The sequence below is a fragment of the Megalops cyprinoides genome, chromosome 12 (genome assembly GCF_013368585.1).
Source record: "Megalops cyprinoides isolate fMegCyp1 chromosome 12, fMegCyp1.pri, whole genome shotgun sequence".
Lineage (NCBI taxonomy): Eukaryota > Metazoa > Chordata > Actinopteri > Elopiformes > Megalopidae > Megalops > Megalops cyprinoides.
The window spans coordinates 16,762,940-16,778,979 of record NC_050594.1 but is presented as its reverse complement, the minus strand read 5'-3'; positions in this window follow the sequence as shown (position 1 = coordinate 16,778,979).

Sequence of the window (16,040 nt, the reverse complement as noted above, 5' to 3'; positions counted from 1 at the left end):
GGGAAGAATGTCACCGCAGTGCAAAGGGGGGCACAGCAAGCAATACGGAGACGATAATTGATATTTTAATAAGAATCCACACTTAAGCTTTTAAATAGTGTTTTTTTTTCCTTCCCCTCTATAATAAGGCCTTTTCTTACACAAAATTTAGTCTTAACAAAGGACCAAGTCATTATTTGAGTGATAGCCACAGACACCCCCAGACTAAAGAATAAAGAAAAGTCTTTCTTTTTGTAATGCAACACCTGAAGGCTTCTAATTGTGACTTGCTTCAGTTCACATTCCTCTCGCAAGGCCCAGCCACAGACTCTGGAGGGGTACAGAAGAATAGGGCTTTTGTGTTTGAGGAGTTCGGAGATCCATAAGAAACTACAGCGGCTTGGAACGGACAACGCACAAGGATTCTTGTGAGCCCCGCTTGAACTACTCTATCCGAACCCGTGCTGCAAACCCAAGCATGTTGCTCTCCCCTCTAAGGTATCCCCGATGAACAGAAGCGCAGGTGTGTGTGTGCGTTCGATCCTCCAATGTGTTAACACAGGTGCGCCACAGCCAGTGTGAGAAAGCCATGATGATAAAGACCAGGCCCTCCTTACCTGCCTAAATGTTCCCGCGTTCCTGTCAATAACAACTAATCCTCTTTCAAATTCTGAACATTCCTCACATGATCACATAACTAGATTTATTATTATGGTTCCCCAAATGTACAAAAAACATATTATGGAACTATCTACAAAGCATTTACACTGGCTTATGTAATCCTCCGCCCTCCTTAATAACCTCAGCTTATTTTTTTGATTACATTTTGAAGGTTGAGAGAATACATTAACTGTGTAATGTGTGTAAAGCAAAAATCGGCATACTCTTCCACTCTCCCTTCTCTTCTTCTGGAGATTATTCATTGATTCAGCTCATGGCCTCCTCTTTTTATGGCTGTGAATATGATTCCCAGGACCTGCCGCTGGAATGAGTCCAGTATGTATTCCTGTATCATCAGCTTATGAAATTCCACAGCCGACAGGGCCAAGAGCTGCTATCTGTGTTGTCAAAGCTGGATGCCGTGGTATTGGTCAAGCTTCCTGCCATTTCTCAAGTGTATCCTTGTGTGAAATAGATCCACAAGTTCAATGTCATGCTTTTGATTAGGATAAGGGTTGATTAAGGTGTAGGTCTGCCATATAATTTTCTTTATGTTATCATCATTTTATCATTTTTGCTATAATTTTATATTTTTGACATTGCTTACATTTCTGCTTTCATATCAGTGTGTTTCATTTTTTTGGTCATCTGCTCTGGTATAAAATTCAGTTCCATTGACTGATGAATTCTGGAATACAAACAATACAGATAACACGTAACAACCATGAAATGTTTTCATAGCAGCATGATAACGTTGCCGTTTTGCCACAGCAATGTTGTGAGAACGTTGTGTGCCACTCACAAATTAAGTTAAGAACGTGGCTGATACAGGCCCGGTCTCCAAAGTTCAAGATTTATTCATGGTAGGGTCTGCATATAAACGAATTAAACTCTGCAAGCATTCCCAGTCCGATACGGCATGGGAACTCCTGGCCTCGTTCAAAAGGCCCATTCATCTCGCTTTAGTATAAGGAAATTCTTCTGCTCTCTGAACCCCTTTGGCTGGCGGGGGAAGGATTTTTTTGCGTGTTTTAACAGTGTGCATACGATACCACAATATTAACACCTGAACACTACCTGAAGCCAACGGCACCACCCTGTGAATCATTCTGTGGCCCAAGGGCCAAGCAAGTGGTGAGTCAACATTAGCTTCACAATAGTGCAAAATCACTTTAATGAAGGCATTACGGCACATAAAGGTCACTGCTTATAAAAACATGTACTACTGCACACCTGCCTCATGATGTCAAGGGCTAAGGAAAGAGGATGTGCTATACCTCAATATGGGTGTGTACTGTATTATACTAAACTAGGGTGTAGGTGGAGGCAGCACTTTATGCTTTTCACCCTTTTTTACACAATTTGGAATATAAGGATTAACTCTTTGCACACCCACCATGCTTGCACATGAGTGATCTGCTGATACACTCACACCAACCAATGGCTAATTTTCACAAGTCCCACAGTGAACCACAGCAGATTGGGAGACGGGCACATTTCCATTGACGTCATCCAATGAATAAAGCTAATTATATTCCACTGCCTCAGTTATTGATGGCTGAACCCAAAGTTTGAGCCAAGGTCTAGACTGGAAGAGCTTCTGTAAGAAATGGACCATGTAGAATGGGTAACGTAAGAGTTTTAATCTGGATACAGACCAGATTCCATGTTCTTAAAAATAATGATCTAATATAATCATGGATGTATGAGAATTGGTAGCAAGGCTTCGCCACTTCCCTGAGTCCAGTCAATCAGGCTTAAATGATCTGTTCATGAATAGGTATGCTCTGTAGTTTCCCAGCCAAAGATCGTCTGACTTCCCTGTATCAAGGACATGTAAAATTAAATCTGTGACCATCAGCCAAAGCCCACATCATCTATAGAGAAATGTGAGCTTGATCATATTGTTTTTTTTTTCACAATAACAAACATTCAATTCTCAACCCAATCGGTGTGATATGATTTCAGCCAAATTCTGAGCAACAGTTTGATTGAGAGCGCTGTACGTTTTAGAACCAGTGTGGGCTCTTAAAGAATGGCTTATCCACCCTTGATTTAATCACAGGAGCTTCAGGGAAGAAATGAGGAAGAAAAAAATCCCTCAGCTTTGGGCAGTGCTTGACACCTGAATCTGTGCTTTGGAAAAATTCAAGCTAGTTGTGCCTTTATCAGGTTGGAATCTGGGAGGAAGATATTTTGAATTTCAGGGTGAAGAGATTGATAGTGTGTGTGGGAAAGTTATGCAGTGCATTTTTGTGTGCGTGTGTGTGTGTATGTGTGCACGCGCGCGCGAATCTGTGTGTGTGTGTGCGCGCATGTACATGTGAGTGCACGTGTGTGTGTGAGACAGAGGCAGTTATCTTCAAGCACATGTGTTAATCTCTCGGTGCCAGAAATGTCTCAGAAATGACTAAGAGCTCTCGCAGAATGAGCCCCTGCAAGCCTCTGCAAGGTGCTGTGTGGGAACATCAGAGGCGGGGCCCTACTGTGGCCATGAGCTCACGTTGTGCCCTCACCTTTGTTTCATTAGGGCTCGACACTGGCCATGCGGGAACACCTGAGGAAACAGAGGCAGGGCCTCTCTCACTGTACTTTCCCTCCACTTCGACACCTGGCATGCATTCGCTGCAAAGTGCCTTTGATGGCAGCGGACAAGGCGGGGGGAGGTGGAATCTGGGAGCACAATTCACATCGTTCCCTCTCCGAGTTGTCACGGCTGGAATGCGGGCACACTGGGAGTCTTAAAGTCGCTTCCTCACAGACAAAATGATTCGCTTTACTCGTTTCTTTACACAGAGGTACATTATGCCCTCCTAAAAGCAAAAATAAACTGCTGGAGACGTATCTATTCAAATGAGTTCATCCTGAGGACAAAAGTAAAGGACAGCGTAAATCAACTGTGAAATGCTCCTCCCAGAGCGTCCGCTGTTTCTAAGCCTCTTTGCATCTCAATCTTCTTAAGAGAAATGAAAGCGGAGAAAGAGAAAAGGGGGATTTCTGCCCCCCTAAGAATAGAAAGATACACTCCTGTCACAGAGGCTGTGCATCCATTGGCTTGACAGGGGCTTCAGACACTTGCTTTACATAAGCAGCAGGCGGCGCTGTGATAAGAGGCTAATCTACACTGTACCCGCAAGTGGAAATTTACAGAGGGCCTTCAGTCAGAGCCGCCGCTGCTATTATTAGAGAAACGTCTTGTTGAGGTAGTAAAAGGTCTAAATTGCCCCCCTCGCTCGCTCATTAACTCCGCAGTGTTTGGGATATGCTGTCATGTTCCTTCCTCTCTCTTGGCTATCTCACCCCACAAAACCTCACCGGGGGTTCCAGCGGGCCTTTTCCACTCACTCAGTGGTCTGGAAGGCTTTCTCTCGCTGCGCGGAATGCCACAGCGATAGCCGGCCGGGGACCCGGAGTAAACAGAGTATTCCGAAGAGGCCATCAGTTACCCCCTGGCCTTAACACGGCATTGCTCCGTTCACTCGGCTTGTTTAGCCTTGCCAAGCCCTTTGTGTGGAGATCTGACAGACATGAGCCTGACGCCCCGGCGCGGAAGATTTGGGAGGGGGCCCTTTGTTTAGGTTTGAGACAGCGAGACAGAGGGGCTAGCGTGTGCGTGTCTGTGAGGGAAGGGGGAGGGAGGTTGGGTGGGGCGGGGCTTCACACGTTTGGAAGGTGAGCTGTTGTTTTGAGACATGTGAGTGCTGTGTTCTTGTCTCTGTTTGAAGAGGGGGAGAGGATACTTCCCCTACTCTCCCTTTTGTGCTTTCTGCCGTGTCATGATGCACACTCATCTCACTCATAGGCCATCCCTTGCTTCTGGACATGAGAAAACATGCCTGCTTCAGGAGCCCCACCTGCGTGGGCAGCTTTGCGCAACAGTCTGTCAAATATTGCCTTCTGACACACAAGTACACTGTGTCAGACACACGCATACACATATACACACACACACACACACACAGACACACAAACACACACAAACATATACACACACATAAACATGCACAAATGGACACGTGTGTGTACCACACATGCAGACACGCACACGCAGCACATTTGATCAGGCCACTCGTTACAATGGCTGATACGCTGTGTCGAAAGACGATCCCATCCCTTAACACTTTACCCCAGCATAACCACCTGTCCACTTACAGCAAATACCCAGGACACAAGGCAGAAATAGTAGACAAAGTGGGGTAATCACTATTACTTACAAACGTGATTATAAGAATTTGTACATAGTTTTATGGCAGGCTTAAAAAAAGGACCACAACAAAGACGAACAATCCCATTGATCTGTGGATCTCCCGCACATGTGAAAGAACATGAAACAGCAAGCTGAGTGGAATATTGGCACAGCAGGGAAAGTGCAAGGTACCTGAGCACTGTGTGTTTATATCTTCCATACTCATGTGTTCATTTAAGGCCCAGTTGCATGTGCTATGTATATATGTGTATATACACATACACCCACAAATAATGGAAGTGGATGGCATGTATTCTGCTCTCTTTAAGAGGCCTGCTGGTGTGTAGTAGAAACAGTACACTATGGACTACATCCGGTGGTTCTAATAGCGGCTGTCCAGGCCAGGGTTCAGGTGGGGGGGTGGAGGTTGAGTGTGACCCAGTCTAAACATACCCCGGTTTGGCCCTGGCTGGTGCGCTCTCCCACACCTTCCTCCCAGCCCATGTTTATCTCACAGCCTGCGCCTCAGACCTCCCCTGCCTCTGACCGCTGAGGCGAAGGCCCAGCCCTGTGATGGAGTATTGTTTTAATCCTCATCCTGCCCTGCCTGGTGAACCGCAGTGAGAGAGGAGCGTGGAGGGGGTGAGCGAAAAGCGGCCTTCAGCACGTCATTAAAACATTCTTCCCCTCTCCGAGCACCGACAGCAGATAAGGTGGGTGGGCTGTTTTCACTCCACGCCATTGTGTTCACTGCAGAGCAACACAGCAAAACATCTCCTTCATCCATTTGTCAGTGCACAATCGATAAGACCCTGACAGTGAAAGCGTCTCTTAATTATGCCGCTGCTCTTCACACTCATTCTGTCCTATACTCCAGCTGCTAGCTGGCTGCATGTTTCTTTTTTTTTGGTTCTCATCTCTTCAGCCTTGTCGCTGCTCTCTCTTGTGTTTTGTCTGTCTCTCTTCTTTTGGCCAGGGCATTTATGTAAACATGCCCTCTCAACACCACTGCTTTCCACACGTTGCATCTCACCTAAATCTTCCAGGTCGAATGAACATCCACAAACACAAGCGACAGACATAAATCTTCTGGAGTAGCACATTCCTGGAGAATATGGATTACACAAACGCACACATGCACTCACACACACATACACACATGTGTGCCCACACACACACACACACACATGCAAGGCCACATTCACACAAAAAAGGTCATGCACACACGCATACACACGCATACCCACCCCTATGCATGCACACGTGCACATCTGAGTGTGCTCGAAAATCAACATGGGACAATTTGTTTGTCGACTCTTAACTCTTAACTCTTAACTCAAAGAAAATTAGCGAGGAGGACAGCGGGCAGCTCAAGTCTGTCTGAGAGCACATAACTCTTGCGAAGACAGAGATAAAAAGCCATGTGGAGTAAATAAAGGGATCAGTTAACCCTACAGAAATTCCACTCTGGGAGCAGTGAGAGATGGAAACAAAGCGTGTTGCGCGCCACACAATAAATTACCTCTGGGGGCCTTTGATGGTGCACTGCTCACTCCTACGGCCCCAGTCTGCCACAGCCGTGGACATCTGGAGACCAGTGACCTGCTTTTAAGTGTTTCGCATTTCACCATTAAAGCAGGCATATGGGAACATTAATTATATGTTTTAAAAAATGTATTTATTTATAATGCTGGAGGAGATGGTCGTAAATCATGGAGAAAACACACCAGACACCAGTGTGCGAGTGAGAAGAAGAATAAGAGGAAGGAAGAAAGGAAAGGAAGACAAGAAATCAGCAGTCGCGCACAGAACTCCTCAGATCCTCGTGTGAGGGTTGGTGTGATATTTAGAGTGGGGCGGCAGCCCATTCTTAAAAACAAATCCAACATGGTGTTCTCCTCTGTACTTCAAATATAAACAGCTTCTAAATCTGAAGCTAAAGATCCCGCTCAGCTTCTTGTAAAATCGGCTGAAAGTGATTATTGCTTCGCATTCTTTTTTTGCAATGCGATACCCCGTAAAAAAAGGTCCCGCTATAATTTAGCCTTTAAGGGCGGTTTTGGATGTGGCTGGAGGCTGCGCTGAGCGCTGTGTAACCCGACATCCAGACTATAAAGTGACCAATAAACCCTACCCCCAGGTGCCATAAGGGCTCTCGTTAATGCGGGCCGCAGCCAGCCTTGTTATCCCCGGATTTCTGCCTTGCAGGCTTCGCCCCTACTCCCTTTGATACCACTCCACAGGCTGCCTTTCTGGGCAGCGCGCAGACTTTGTTCCTCCACCTTGTGGATTTTGTTCACAAAAAAACAAAAGACAGGAATGAAAAGACAGGCTCTCATGACATCCTTTTCGTTGTGAACTTGGACGTGAGAGAATTCAATCAAACTGCAATATGTTCCACGGTCCATGATTTTAGGGAGGAATATATTGGAGAAAAGAAAAATTAACTGCATATCATATTATGTATGCTAACAATTTGGTGAAATTTTGGTAAAGTGTTGCTGCCACTGTCTATATATATACAGGGCTATGGATCACATCCTTTGCTTTGCTGCTTCTGAGAAAATGCAGGTGCTGAAATGAAAGTCATTTCCCTCCCTTGAATCCAAGCCGCAAACATTCGGACACCTGCAGTGAAAGCGGGCCAAGGATGGCAGAGTGCTGCCCTGAGGGACTCCAGTTTGGTTCCTCCTTCAGGGTGATCTCTCAGTGCCTCCCTCCACCTCCCACACAAGGCAGCCACATTGGTCGAGTCTGCCCTCTCACAGCCTCAATCACGATCCTCAGGGAAAATCCAGCCCCTGATACGTGTTGTGCGGTGAAGAAACACCTGGTATGTCTGCGGGAAAACCACAGGGTAAAAGAGGCAAGAAAACAACATAAAAACGGCTGTTTGCAGTATGCATGCTGCAGGCTTTGTGTCATACCCTTTGCCATCCAAAACTCCAAGGCATAAGACCTCAGAGCACAGGCATGAATACCCCTGGGGGGGGGGGGATTGTCTTGTCTGCAATGTGCTAACAGCACCTGTGCTAAGCTGTGTTTGAGGAACAGTAGCAGTTACAGCAGGCACCTATTCATGACCAAGGGGTTGTGGGTTCCAGTCTCAGTGGTGTCACTGTGTTCATAGGCAGACATTTGAGCAGAGAATTTGTTCTGCTGGAGCTGTTCATACTTGGTAACCGAGAAACCCAACAATAACATTAAAACAGGAGCATATGCGTCATGGACGCTGGGGATGCTGAGGACATGTCCCCATCACTTTTTGTCATGGCCCATTTTGTCCCCACCATTTTTTGAAAGCCTTTAGTTAGTTCAAAGTAATCTGTCCCCAGCACTTTTCAAAACAAACTAACGCCCATGAACAGGAGTGAAACCATGAGAAAAGACGTGTGACTTCACTGTGGCTGATAGTTACCCAGACACCTAGAGGGAACTAAAGGTCAGACAACAATGCCTTCTCCATCCAAACACACCCAAACAAATAAAAAGATTGTAGTTGCAGTACCGACAAGTAATATGAGAGAGATGTGATTAAAAATTCCCTTTCCTTCCATGATGTGATTTATTAAAGTCTGGAGATATAATGACAAGAGAGCAAGGAAAAAACGAGTGGTATGTCTTTCCCACAGATTTTGAGTCTGATTGTTTACAGGTGAAAGGAGGAAGAGTCATTGTTCCACCACATCTGACTAACATTGCAGACGACAGAAATTAAGGAAAACCTCAGATTGGGAGCACTGATAGCCATTATTGAGAAACTGGTTCAACAAAGAGGCCACGTCACAAAGAAAACAAAGACACTGCACTTAACTAAGCAAGCTGGGCTTTCCTGTGTATGGCAACAATACAGTGATTCAGATGAATTGCCTAAGAAGGAGGAAGCTGGAATCTCTCAGTGCAACGCCCCCGTGAGCTTAGGTCTGCCATTGGATCGCATGATATGGGATGATTCGTCCAGAGGACGCCTTCAGAGTACATATTAACGTCCTTAGGATGTCTTGGAATTCCCTCATAAAATTGTCTGTACATTTCTACTATTCTATCGTTTCAGGTTGTGTGGATTTGCTTGTGATTTACTGGGGTTACAAAGCAGTATTTTCCTCTTGCATAGTTTACTCCAGCCTTGGTTATCTCAATAGAAACATTCCAAATATCTAATGCTGTTATAGAGGATGCAGTAGATTAGTGTCTCCACAGCTACACACACACACACACACACACACACACATACACACATACAGTATATACACACCTGACTCCTCAAAGCCTCAATGTTTTACAAGGGGATCTATTGTGTAACAGGGTGGGTGGCAGACATGGTAGTGGGGTGGTCCATCACTGAATAAGCAAGCGTGAGAGAGACAGAGAGAGAGAGCTTTGTGCTTTATGCTTTTAGTCCACAATTACTCAACACCAGACACTTCCGCTCTCCCCAAACACAAGCTGTTTAAGAACTCCTCTGCTCTGAGACAGAGAGAAACAGGGGGATCTGCACTCACCTGTCACTTCTCCACGCTCCCCACCCAATTCCATCCCACTACAACATTAGTACGGCGGACTTGCTGGTGCAGCGCCTGTCTGACTCAGAAAGGTTCTGGCCTCAATTCCCAGCTGAGTCATAACAAGGAGTTCAAAAGGACGACCTGTTGCTTTTCTACTTACAGATGTGATTTGGAGCAGTGACACTATGTGACTTGTGACTGTGGTCATGTCACTTGATTTTATTTGAACTTTGAGCTGCTCCACAGCACACAGTTATAGACTTCTCTAGGTCTGTACAGTCTCAGGTGTTCCATGGAGCTGGTATGGGCATGGCATACATGGCACGCCCTCGGCTGGAAATCAAACTTGCATGTAAAGATTGAGTTCGATGCATGGCATTCAGCAGGGGAGGCTGACTCCCATAAGCGTGTGTCAGCTGTTCACAAGCCTTGAAAAAATGACAGCGTGCATAAAACATGGTGACAGATCGGCTGCCGAACGCAGGCACGCTGGAACCAGTCGGCCCACATGAAGCGCTTATCTTCACGCATGCGGTGCTGGGTAACATCTGCACCCAGACAAGAAAGAACCAATGAGATCAAAAGAGCAGAGAAAGAGGAACTGTGAGTGCAAATTAAACTGAAAAAAAAACACAACACACAAACACACACGCAGAGGAACAGGAAAAGACAGTATTTCAACAGACTGTAGGGCTTTCATTCATTAAGCTTTTAATTAAGTGGAAGCTCAGCTCTGGAGTCAGTTGACGCATGTAAGCACTTTTTTTCATATCTGATTGATGACAATGGACCCACAATGCAGTTCAGCGCTACATTTCATCATTTTCTGATTGGACATGGCAGTTTCAAAAGAGAGTCTTTGAAAGACTCAATTTACGGCGTACAATATATCCCCAGTTTCTAAACCATGGGATGACTTGAATGTTGGCCCACCATTGAGCATTCAAGCAAACAGTCAGGGTCGCATTTGTATCAGAATGAAGGGCACTTATAATTCCCATGGATAATGTGAGCAGTTGTTTAATATGTGCTGAAATATGTCTTTCTTTCATTTGTGTCTTTGTCAAGCAACAACAGCATTGACGGATCTATGTCAGCACTTTAGTTTGCCAGAGTGAATAAATGAATTACTCCTGCCAGAATCTTACTAGCTATGCAACAGTTAATTCTTCCTTATATTGATCTTTGTCTGATGTCTGATGTCCTGAATATTTTATCAAACGCATATCTGTATTTCATGGAAAGCTGGGGTGGAGGTGTTTAGGAAAAGAATTTTTCTGAAAGAACTTTTAAAAGGATTCTAATACAAAGATGTTTGCTAGTCTCATTTCCCATGAAATGATGCTGTGCTGAGTATCACAGACATCATACAGAGGAGTCATAAAAGCAGGTGTTGTATGGGCAATGCATGATGGCATACCTGGGAATGTAACAATGCAATTTCGCAGAATATTTAAGCCAAAACTGATATCATACTCTGAACATATAATTTTTAAAAACTGAAGTTAGTAATCAAGAAAGAAAAAGAAAGCAGACCAATGAAACAGTATGTCCAATCAGTCATGAGGCAACCAGTATCAACATTACAACACTGTATAGCAATTCTCTGGACTCATGAAGTCTCTCCCAAATGCAGACAATATTATGCACTTCCAGAACCAAAATGGGGATTTTTTGAGGGAGGGAAGATTGTTAATTGTTCCAGGCAGTCATGTGGATCAGCTTGTACTAGTGCACTGTTCTTTATACTGGTCAGATGTTTTCCCCAGCTGAATCTATTGTAGGTTGTGAGTCATTATGGCCAAGCTGTCCAGAGCAGATGGCTCCTGCCTTGGTCAGGGGTCCTGACTCTTTATCTGTGTGGGAATACTTCCCACACTGCAGAGTCTGTAAAAACGAAGACCGTGCATCAAACACCCGGGGCGGTGTCAGGAGACCACATAGAAATTCAGATGTTCAGCAGCAAATTTTCCAGGGACAGTCAGATGGCGCGGCGCTAGAATAAACACACATGGGTTGGTGGGGGGAATGAACAAGCAGAAGACCCAGACATTTACTGTCTGTTTATTCTGCGTGTGTGACTCACCTGCCTGTCTGTCTGTCCAAAATGCGCATACACATGCACACGCAGACACACACACACACATACATACACACACACACACACACACACACACACACACACACACACACACACACACACACACACGTGCACACCCATATGTCTTGGCTTCTCCATGCATTCCTCCTGGATATTCTTTGACATTGACAGAACTGAGTCATGGCTTCAGCAAAAAGAGCAGGGCATTGATCACAGGCCCTGTAGACTCATCTCCATGTGTGTGAATGGGAAGGATGACACATTGTTGGCACAGCCCTAATGAATCTGACGGAACGTTTCCTGTTTCGTTTACCCTCTCACAAAAACAGTTGCCAAGGTTGAGCTGTGCCCTGGTGATGGTTTGTGGTTGGGATGAGTAGTAAGGCCCTCGCTTGTTTGGGCATGTTGGCTTGTAACGTTGGCACGTTGCATTTTCCCGCGTTAAGGGGACAGAATATGAAATGTGTCCTTTTTGTTGCCAACGAAGAGACTTTTTCTGTTATTTTTTTTGGTGTGATTCATTCATATAAAAATGAGACTTAGGTTCAGCATAATTGGTGTGGGCTCTTGTTGATTTTAAGTCTAACAGAACCCTCAGCTTAGTATTTGTGCCATTTTCTTTTTTAGTACCTTCAAAAAGCGTATGACCTCATAAAGTCAGGCGGAGGCACAGCAATGTCATACTTCACACTGACAGCAACTGAAAAACTTCATGATACATGTTACCTGCTCATTTACAAATATTTACTCTGATATAACTTTGAATTTAAGATGACTAAGGCTCCCAGGGCAGTAATGAGAGGTAGACCACAAGCAAGTTTTCACAGAGCAGCTCAGAGTGCAGTTTGATTTCTTTTATTTAAAAAAACCTCATAATGTCTGATTAAAATCTATTTGTAAATGGCTGAGGTTCTTTTCAACCACAAAGTGAGACAGTGATACTGTCAAAGTGCTTTTAGAGCTCCTAGGGCAATCATAATAAACATCTACTCACAACAACAACACAAAGAATCCGTCATGATTCAGCTTGTGTCAGTGACACACAGTAACCTTGGTAAAGATTGAATGTTAAGCCAAAACAATGGTTCATAAGTAGCCTTGTCTCTGAGCTCCCTTGAGAGAGAAAGGGGCTTGCCATCAGCGGTAAATGACAGCGATACTTACAGCTCTGTGCTGAAATGTAGCCTGAGGCCAAGAGAGTAAATAAAAGGCAAAGAACTCTCAGACAGATGAGAAGTTAATGAGACACAGCACTGAGCATGCCCCACATCCCCTCACCCATCTAACACACACACTTACACATGTACATATGCACACATGAACATGCTCTCAAATGAAAGGTCACACACATAAATACACATATACACACGCACATGCACATAGGCACAAATGCCTGACCACACACACACACACAAAGATGGAGGTGGAAAGTTGTACGTGTGTGGTGTTACAGGATGGGACTGTACCGGGGTCTCACCATGTTAACGCGTGACGGCCAGCCAGAAGGAAGTAATAAGAGGTGCTAAAAGCATTCTTTACGATTTAATGTGACAAGCAGGATATAGTGAGCGCTTATTAGCAGGTGGCGCCCTGCTGTGCCGGCCGTACCCCGTCAGACCGCTGAGCTGAAAGCCGGACACATGTGCGGGGCTCGGCCGACAGGGCCAAGAGGTCAGTTCCCATGGCACCCAAAGGGATGTTCCACATGGTGAAGCGTTAAAGGCCTCCTCTGGGAAACAATCACAAGGAAGAGCGGATTGGTGCACACATGCACAGTTTATGGATGGGACTGACTGTTTTGTTCTGGTTGCTGCCGCTGCATGCCTGTCTCCAAAGAAGGGAATGCAATAGTGTGGTGTGTGGAGGAATCTGATTAGATCAGGGAAACTCACAGTGAGTTCATGACACAAGGACAGAGGGGGTCTCTGAGGAGTGCTGTAATTTGGACCAACCCCCACTGCCAACTTTCCTAATTGAGAGGGCTTCAGGCTAAGCTTCAGAGTACTACTAAAGTCATTGGCCAAAGATACTCAGACTGTTGAAAAAAATTATAGTTGCTGTACATAAATATGAGAACAGCTATTTCAGTTGTGAGAAAGCTTCATCATAAGTCAGGATTGTTATTTATTTTCTCCAAAGAAACTCTCTATATTTAGTTGATCTGAGTAAATTCCCCCTAATCCCAGAGTAAATCAGACATTAAGAAAACGCACTTAATTGTGTCCAGCAACAAAAGGGAATTCCATTACTTTCAACCCATTGAGAGAGTCTTTTTCAGCTGGCTTACCTCTGCCATATGGAGTCCATTACCATACAGAGCGTAGAGCGGCCCAACCCTGGGGAGGGGGGAAATACTCTGAGAGATAATGAGATGTTTGTTGTGTGTTTGCGCATGCTGTGAGCCAGCTGTCAGCTTATAGATGGTGCGGGTTGTTTGAGCAGAATATCATACTGTTCCATCAGAGCAGTGTGACAGCTTTGAGCAATATGGAGCGCCTTCTCTGAAGATGAGGCTCATTTGCCCCCTCTTTCCCCATACTGTCCATGGGGCCAATCCTTTAGCCAGGAGGTGTATTAGTCATTCTCCTACATACAATGCCAACTAATGTGGTGGTGGTGGTGGTGGTGGTGGTGGTGGTGTTGGGGGGGGTTCAGGAGGTGCAGGAGGACAGCCTCCATCTCTCAGCAGTGCCCTTTGAATCACACCCTTCGCAATCGCTTCCCAACATGTAGAGCAGACAAGTCATTTCTCGCCCAAACAGGGAAGCTATTCTATTCTTTTTTTTGTCCCACAGAATTTATTTATTTTAGTCAGAGAAGGATGCTGGGAAATGCTTGCTGTTCCTGTGTAATCAGGGTGAGGTAACTGCAGTCAGGCCACAATGCCATCATGCGTACAACAAGAAAGTGAGCATAACCCCGGCGAATGTGCAAAAGAGAACTCCATCTCACCCCTATTTGTGAAGGGGCCCCGCCCTACCCCACACTGCAGCGGTAATATAAGCTGTCACTGTGAGGCCAACTGTAAACAAACACGCAATTACAGGTCGGCCCGGGGAGTTCCCCCTGGTGCCAAACTGGGGCCAGACGACAGGGCCTGGCAGCAGGCAGGCTGAGCGTCCATGCAGAGGAGCATCCTGTGCTCCCTGAAACCACGACCGGTGTCGGAACTGGGTCGAGAGGTGGAGAGAGTTCAGCCGAGGGAGATGGTAGAAGGAAGGCCGTCAGATGGGGGCACGGCCACCGTGCTGTCACACCCTCCCCGCTGCCCCTGAAAGTGATCCCCAAGAGGCGGGGCAGGGTGGTGGTACATCCTGGTCCCTGGACGTCCCAATGGCGACTGAGCCAGAGACCGTGGCCTCCCTCCCACCTTCCTGTCACAAACCGTTCCAGCCCTTCCCAGCTCTCCCTTGCTCCCTATATCATAGTATGACTCTTTCTTCTCTTCCCTTTCAAAGAGGAAGAGCACAAGCAAAAGCATTGCGTTCTTTTGTGTGAAAATGTGTCAGCTGCATTCATTCATCCCTCTGATAGCAATCTGTCACACTCAGGTGTATGTGGTATTATGAATCTATGGACACTCTGTGTAATGGATTTTCTGACCAGCACAGGCGGCTGAGAATCGTTGATTGCTTTATTATGCTTAGTTTCAGATTATAGGACACACCTTCAGAAAAGCAGATGGTCGACTACTTACTTTCACTAATCGCAATGTGAGTTAGGAAGATAATTTGATAAAATGTTCTTTCCCACAGTGATAATATCATGTCTGTTGGGAGGAAGCACAGGTTTGTCTGTTAGACAAGTTTTGTAAAAAGACATTGGGATGAGAACTTCAGCAGCAGTACTTTGCCTTGTATACTAAATTCTAAGTTTCTAAATCTTTACTTGAAATAAAATGGAATGGCTGCATTTGTCTTTCCATGTTCAGGCCTTGCTGAATATGAAACCTGGCCTGTATACAGCTATCGCAAATATATGTAACTCAGTAGACAGTAGACAAAATCATTGACAGGGACAACGTATCGCTATAGACTACGATAGTTAAATAGACAACACAGAATGTGGAATATAAAATAAATGTAACAACCTGATTAAACTCTACTTTGTGCTAAATACCTTAGGTGCCAGTTCAGCTCATTTAAATCAGTGAATGAAATCTATATATAAATAATATGAAATAAATATATAGAAGTGAAATACATAAATCATAACCATTATAAAGGTGGGGAAAAGGGCAACCTGTAAACCCTTCTAAATCCCTTTTCATTCAGAAGGCACGCTCATTTACATACAGGGGACTAGTTGTAAATATGATTTAATGGTCTTATCTGCGTAAGGAATTTTATCTGTGGAATAATATGCTTTGAGTTTTGTGTGATATGATTACCTGGTACCTAATCGTGCAAGCAGATCAGTTGTTACCTGGTCTCATTTCAGATAATTTACATTTTCCATGCAATAACATGTTTTCTCTTGTTTTCTTTATTTAAATTATAAAACAAATGATTAACCTGCAATGGAAGCATTCAGACAAAAATGTTTTCTGAACAATCTTTACTTCTGTAGTCTGTGTGTGCAAAGCCCCTATGATGCTGTAACAAATCCA